The sequence below is a fragment of the Coenobita brevimanus genome, chromosome 82 (assembly GCF_032717465.1).
Source record: "Coenobita brevimanus isolate Jiangsu-jjx chromosome 82, ASM3271746v2, whole genome shotgun sequence".
NCBI classification, from domain to species: Eukaryota; Metazoa; Arthropoda; class Malacostraca; order Decapoda; family Coenobitidae; genus Coenobita; species Coenobita brevimanus.
In genome coordinates this window covers 18,246,258-18,254,064 of record NC_137035.1, presented here as the reverse complement: position 1 = coordinate 18,254,064, position 7,807 = coordinate 18,246,258, and the positions used below count along the sequence as shown (strand labels likewise).

Below are 7,807 nucleotides of genomic sequence, written 5' to 3'. Positions count from 1 at the left end.
GAGAGACAGAGAGAGAGAGAGAGAGAGAGAGAGAGAGAGAGGAGTATATGGACAGCCAGGGAACTATATTTATTTATTTATTTATTTTTTTAAAGATCTGATAAACACGGCCTAAGTCTCTCGTGGAAAAGCCAGATCAGTCCAGTAAACACCTTGATACAACTTTGCTAATTACACAGGGACAAAGGTAGCGATAGGCCAGCAGGATTGTAACATCGCTAAACACGAGCGGGTCCTTACGTTCGAAAATTCTTAGTGAGTGACTGACGGACAGGAGCTCTCCACGTGACGCTCCCACACACAAAAAAGCTTGAGACGTAACTGGGGAGACACCGGTACTGCTGGATTATTACCGGTACCGCTGGATAATTACCGGTACAGCTGGATTATTACCGATACGCTGGATTATTACCGGTACTGCTGGATTATTACCGGTACCGCTGGATAATTACCGGTACTCCTGGATTATTACCGGTACCGCTGGATAATTACCGGTACTGCTGGATTATTACCGGTACTGCTGGATAATTACCGGTACTGCTGGATAATTACCGGTACCGCTGGATAATTACCGGTACTGCTGGATAATTACCGGTACTGCTGGATAATTACCGGTACTGCTGGATAATTACCGGTCCTGCTGGATTATTACCGGTACTGCTGGATAATTACCGGTACTGCTGGATTATTACCGGTACTACTGGATAATTACCGGTACTGCTGGATTATTACCGGTACTGCTGGATAATTACCGGTACTGCTGGATAATTACCGGTACTGCTGCATAATTACCGGTACTGCTGCATAATTACCGGTACTGCTGCATAATTACCGGTACTGCTGGATAATTACCGGTACTGCTGGATTATTACCGGTACTGTTGGCTTATTACTGGTCTGTAGTGATAGGTGAAGGTAAACTCAACGACCATACTTGCTACCTGAAGAAAGTAAACAGTATCACCACTACCATAATTCTACTACTACTACTACTACCACCACCACCGCCACTACTACTACTACTACTACTATTGCTACTAATATCACCACCACGACCACCACCACTACTACTACTACTACTACTTATACCATCCACAATAAAGTACTGGTAGACGTAAAGTTTCTCTGTCCATTCATAGGAAACACGAAAAATGCCTACCCAATCCTGCCATAATATGTTTTCATTTGTTGATTTCCTTGTAATTTATATCCTCACTGATCGTGTTTATTATTATTTTTTTTTTGGGGGGGGCCTGACCCTCCAAGAATCACTGGGGGTCACGCTCCCTAAATATCGCATTACGGATAGGAGTCCATTGTACAAGACGTGCTAAAGTATCAAGGACGTATCAGCCGTCATTTGTCTATTTCAGCGATATTTTTGTTTGGTACGGGGCCTGACACCCCTAAAAATCATGGCTGGAAGGTGGTATATTGTGGAAAATCTTCGGGGTATCCATACGAACGCATTTGAAAAGTTTCCCCCTGACTTGAAAAAAAGAAAAAAAAAAGGCTACTCGGTGTGAAGAGGTTAAGTCATCTTCTTCTACCGTGTTTCATTACTATTTGGTCTACTGTGAACTACTGTGAAGGCCTATTAACCCCTTCAGCCCCTGGACGTCACTTTTATTCCCAGTAATATTAGATGATTTTAGTCTGCTTAAGTCGAGCTGGTACATAGACTTCCGTACCTCTTTTAGCATCGAGCATCTCCAATAAATCCCCCCCCCCCTCTCCCCCTCAAAAAAAAAAAAAAAAAATCGTCTAACAGCAAAGACTTAATACAACTAGAACAGGAAACGCCCGTCACACAGAGAGGCTCACAGATTACGCAAATAATATCATGGTTTGTCATAAAAAGCTCTCTGTAACAATACCATAGTTAGCCCTGACAATGCTTTTTCTCTGAGGACGCTTTTCATAATCATCACCACAAGTATCATCATCAACACTCATTATCCTCATCACTATCAATATCGTCATCATCATCATCATCACCATCAACACCACCATTATCCTCCTCATCATCATCATCACCACCACCCTCATCATCATCACCACCACCATTATCCTCATCATAATCACCATCACCACCACCACCAACACCACCACCATTATCAACACCCCTCCACACCACCACCATTATCCTCAACATCTTCCTCATGGCGGCTACGGTACTACAGGTAAAGGTGTAAGGTGAAGGCGGAGTGGCAGTGACCTAGTAAGCGTGACCCCAACCTTTGAGCTAGGAGTGAACCGGCCAGAACCAGTCACTCTCAAACACACTATACTATATTCACCACGAGCGGATGTTTTTTTTTTTCTTCGTTAATAGTATAGTGGTTTAGTATGAGCGTTTGGTGGTGGAAAGAGGCCTTCACGTAGTGGCACTGATATAAGCGAGTGTCTCCTCTGCCTGGCTTTACAAACGTCCCTCAACTCCCTCCGTATCCTCAGAAAGGTGGATGGTGTGACTGAAGGAAGAGTATACGGTAACTTCACATGGTTCACGTATGGGATGGACTACTACTACTACTACTGTTAATAATAATAATAATAATAATAATAATAATAATAACGATAATAATAATTTTTTATTTAATTCTTCCTACCATCTGATAATTTTGTTCCACTTTGGACCGACACGTGAAGGGATTATGTCGAGAGAGAGAGAGAGAGAGAGTAGGCTTGGAAGGAAGAGAGCTGAGAAGTAAAATAATTGAATATCCTCTTCATCCTGCACGCCGTACTCCTGCAAAGCACAGGTGATGATGATGATGATGATGGTGATGATGATGATGATGATAGTGTGCCTGGTGATACTGATGTTGTACTGATGATGATGATGATGATGGTGGTGGTTCTGGTGATGATGATGGTTCTGGTGATGATGATGGTGATGATGATGGTTCTGGTGATGATGATGGTGATGATGATGGTTCTGGTGATGATGATGGTGATGATGATGGTTCTGGTGATGATCTACTCGAGGAATGTTATGATATACCCTTTAATTTTTACTTTATTACAGTGAACAGACGTGTGTGTGTGTGTGTGTGTGTGTGTGTGTGTGTGTGTGTGGTGAAGAGGATCAAGGAAGGATTAGCTGCCGGTACGTCTTTACTCACATAAATCCGATTACAGAGAATTCCTTGGTTATTACACACACACACACACACACACACACACACACACACTACAGTATCTCCCCCCCTCTCTCTCTCTCTCTCTCTCTCACACACACTCACACACACACACACACACACACACACACACACACACACACACACCACAGTACCTCTCATTAGCGAGTGGTGATTTGAAGTAATTAAGGTGTTTAAGGGTAATTACTGGTCATTATCAAACTCCTCCCTCTTGACCACCCTCCTTAATTAACGGGAAATCAATGGCCTTCTGTCACGCTGCCTCATTAATAGCTTAATTAGGCTGTTACGCAAGCATGAGAATAATTAAGCTGTTACGCAAGCATGAGAGTAATTAGGCTGTTACATAATGACACGGGTAATTAGGCTGTTATATAATGACACTGGGGTAATTAGGCTGTTACATAATAACACGGGTAATTAGGCTGTTATATAATGACACCTGGGTAATTAGCCTGTTACATAATGACGGGTAATTACTGTTACATAATGACACTAGAGCAATTAGGCTGTTACATAATGACACCAGAGTAATTAGGCTGTTACATAATGACACTAGAGTAATTAGGCTTACATAATGACACGGGTAATTACTGTAGGCTGTTAAACAATCATTCTAGGGTGATTAGACTTACATAACCCTACGAAGGCAATTAAGACAATCATGAGGGTGTAATTAAGCTCAGACACAATCGTTATAGGGTAATTAGGATGTTACATAATCAAACGAGGTTAATTAGGCAGTTAAACGCTCCTAAAAGAGCAACTTCACTGTAAGCTAATCCAAGTGTACCCAGGCTGAGCAGTGACGCGGGGAGAGAGAGACAGAGAGAGAGAGAGAGAGAGAGAGAGAGAGAGAGAGAGAAATACAGCACACCCACATGTTAAATAAATCTATAAATCAATAAAATAAGGAAGTAAAATTGATACACATCACACCCACGTTAAAAATACATAAATAAATAAATAAATAAATATATATATACCAATAAATAAATAAATAAAACTTGCTAATGCTAATTCTAATGACATCACTCTGGCGTGCTTCTACACCCTAACACCTCCTTGAGCGATTTATTTTACTACACCTTACTGTCCCCTTGTGTTCCGTTAATCCTTCCAATATGGCCATACTTCGCTTCTTAACATCTTCCCCTATGCAATTTACTTTACTACACCTTGCTGTCCTCTTCTTACGTATATCCTTCCAATATCGCCATACTCTGCTCCCTAACACCTTCTCCTAAGCGATTTTCTTTCCTACACCCTACTGTACTTTGGTTACGTAAATACTTCCAATATCGCCATACTCTGCTCCAAACACCTTCTCCTAAGCGATTTACTTTCCTGCATCTTACTGTCCTCTTCTGTGTTACGTAAATCCTTCCAATATCGCCGTACTCTGCTCCAAACACCTTCTCTTAACCGATTTACTTTCCTACACCTTACTGTTCTCTTGTTAAGTAAATCCTTCCAATATCGACATACCGGTACTCTCCATAAATAACGTACAAAAGAATAATGACCAGCCATATCCAAAACTAAATCGCTAAGGAAGACGTGTTAGGGAGCTTCCTAAGAATATCAGCCCCGATCTGAAAGGGGTAGGTCAGCATGTGTAGCCTCTATCAATTACCTGACTGAGCATTCCTTTCCCTGAGTCAGTTTCCCACGCCTATAACACTGCGTCTCATACAGCGTCATTTATTTTTTTTATTTGTCTATCTCTCTATTGCCAGACGCCTCAATCCCGTTTGGGGTGGCCACAAACAAATCGCCTCCAAGTCGCCCTGTCCCCCGCCATTTCACTGTATTTATTTATTTATTATGCTAAAGGTACCGGTATCACATTTAAAGATGCAGTGATGGTATTAGCTTTTACGTTTTTCTTTTTTTTACTTTCTTTCGTTTTTCTAGACGTCGGTGGGATAAGACATGTAATACTGTCATCCTATCCCACACAACCTTACCGTGTACTGGGTAATAATAATAATAATAATAATAATAATAATAATAATAATAATAATAATAATAATAATAGCTACCAGTAATAATAATAATAATAATAATAATAATAGCTACCAGTAATAATAATAATAATAATAAAATATCTGCCTACTTAAAAATGAACTGTAGGCGACACTGCCATCTATCTTGAATCAGGAACTCTAGATTAACACCAGAATAAGGTCCTAGTCACGAAGAAGTGCTATGGAAGGGTTGTAGAGCAGCAGTATTGTCTTATTTAGCACTGAGCTACGGGGGTGAGGCTGCAGATGGGCGATAATCCTTGCCAAGTTAAGGTGAAAAACTTATAGAATATTTGGATAGGGAAAGAGGATGAGACATGAGGGTGATATTGTGTTTGGAGAATGAGTGTTAGAAGGTGAAGAATGAGTGTTAGAAGGTGGAGAATGAGTGTTAGAAGGTGAAGAATGAGTGTTAGAAGGTGGAGAATGAGTGTTAGAAGGTGGAGAATGAGTGTTAGGAGGTGGAGAATGAGTGTTAGAAGGTGGAGAATGAGTGTTAGGTGAAGAATGAGTGTTAGAAGGTGGAGAATGAGTGTTAGTAGGTGGAGAATGAGTGTTAGAAGGTGGAGAATGAGTGTAAATTACAAGACCATGTTTCAAATCAAAATCCAATTAATACTGTGAAATTAGAAGCAACGAATAATAATAATAATAATAGTAGTAATAGTAATAGTAATAATAATAATAATAATAGTAATAGTAATAATAATAATAATAGTAATAATAATAATAGTAATAGTAATAATAGTAACAATAATAATAATAAAAATAATAACTAATAATAATAATAATAATAATAATCTGTAAGTGCTAAAAAGGTCAATGTCAAGCGAAAAGACTATGTAAGAATCTGCAGGTCTCTCTCTCTCTCTCTCTATCTATCTCTCTCCTGGTGTGGGAGAGAGAGATTTATTCTGTTTGGAGCCGAGATAAACCAAACACATTTCTGCTTGTAAACACTTCTTTGATCTTACGTGTGTGTGTGTGTGTGTGTGTGTGTGTGTGTGTGTGTGTGTGTAAAAAAGGGGGCAATACAGGAGGCAGGGTGACATGATTCGGCAGTTCTGATGTGAGAGAGAGAGAGAGAGAGAGAGAGAGAGAGAGAGAGAGGTGCGGGGGATAAGTGCACATATTACTGTACAAAAGGAAACATGGAGAGAGAGAGAGAGAGAGAGAGAGAGAGAGAGAGAGAGAGAGAGAAATAAGTACACAATTTACAGAACCAAAGGAAACACTCAAATTCTATAAGTAAATAGTAAATAAATCAATAAATTAATAAATACATCAGAACGTTAAACTCAGCCATTTTACCTGAATTCAAACGTGTTAACACTGATTAGGTTACTCTGTTCCCTGTTGTCTTGTATATATCATTATGGATGTCAAATTTCATAACCATACATAAATTACGGGATAAATTACACTGCCTCTACTGTTTAACCCTTTCAATACGATAATGTCTTATTTTAATCAGTCGAAGTTTAACATTCAACCGACGCTGTTCGAATCTGAGTACTAGTAGTGAAGGGATTAATGAAGGCTATATTTAACCCCTCCAGTTCGAAAAACCTGAATAAAACTAATTATTCCTAATCACATCATGCTCTACAGACAAACTACGGTAAATAAAATCGTGGAGATGTACATATTGATTTCAGTGTCCGTTGGGCGGGTATAATTCGAAATAATACCGCAATAAAACGAAAATTACATCCTCTGGCTGATTGTGTTATAATTACGCGGTTCGCTTAATTTAGCACTACTCAAATCTGACAAGCTCATCCGGGGTAAGGAGCCAGTAAAAAATATAAATGTAAACAAATTATTAGTATACACATGACGTACCCCACTGCTGCTGCCTCACCTCTGATGCGTGGGAAGCTGGGAAAATAAATACTAAATAAAAACAAGAGTATAATAGACGTCATTTTGCTATTTCGAAAACCCGACTTCAAAAACTCTAGGGTGACGCAACGCCTTCCTTTGCATCCTGGAATACTGAAGAGAAAGCAGCAGGAGAAATCATTACTTGGGGGGAAAGCACAGGGATAAATATTTTGAGTATCGTATGCTTACCAATCCCTCTTCCATAGCCCGCGACGCCGTGTTGGAGGTAAGTAGGAGGTGGTGAGGAAGAACGTTTTTGACCCTTTTTCTCAGCCAGCCCAGCGCCCTAGCTAAAGCCTCCCTTACAGTGGCGGCCAGCAGAGGGCGGTGGCGGCAGCGATGCACGTACACACCCACTCACGTCACGAGGAACACTGAACCATGGTCGCCGCTGCTAGTGTTGCCAATCTGGTTTTTCGCCGCATACCGCCCACTCCGAGAAAATGTAGCCCGTAAAATAGCCCAACGCATCTCAGTTATGATTTTGCTTCTTCAGTGAATCTTTTGGAGTCACAGAAACAATCATTTTATTAACATTTTGAACGTAGGTAATTTCCTTCTACTGTTTATCTACCTTAATCATTTTTCTTCCATTTATATCTCACTCTGTATATTTCTCTGTGCGAGTTTGTAAACAAGCTTTCATTCAGTCACTTAAACAGAAGATTAAGCCATTCCTAGACATATAGAAGGAAAGGATACATAAATTTACTTATTTTCTGTACAA

General features: G+C 40.0%; 1 protein-coding gene across 1 annotated transcript in view; it reads right to left on the bottom strand.

Moving 5' to 3' along the window:
* The window catches only part of LOC145409702 (alpha-1,6-mannosyl-glycoprotein 4-beta-N-acetylglucosaminyltransferase-like), a 34,979-nt gene extending 27,549 nt beyond the window's left edge, over positions 1 to 7,430 (bottom strand). The window contains exon 1 of the mRNA XM_080280058.1: positions 7,270 to 7,430. The gene's annotated coding sequence lies outside the window, so the exon portion shown is untranslated. The remainder of the gene's footprint in view (positions 1 to 7,269) is intronic.
* Between the last annotated feature and the right edge of the window lie 377 nt (positions 7,431 to 7,807).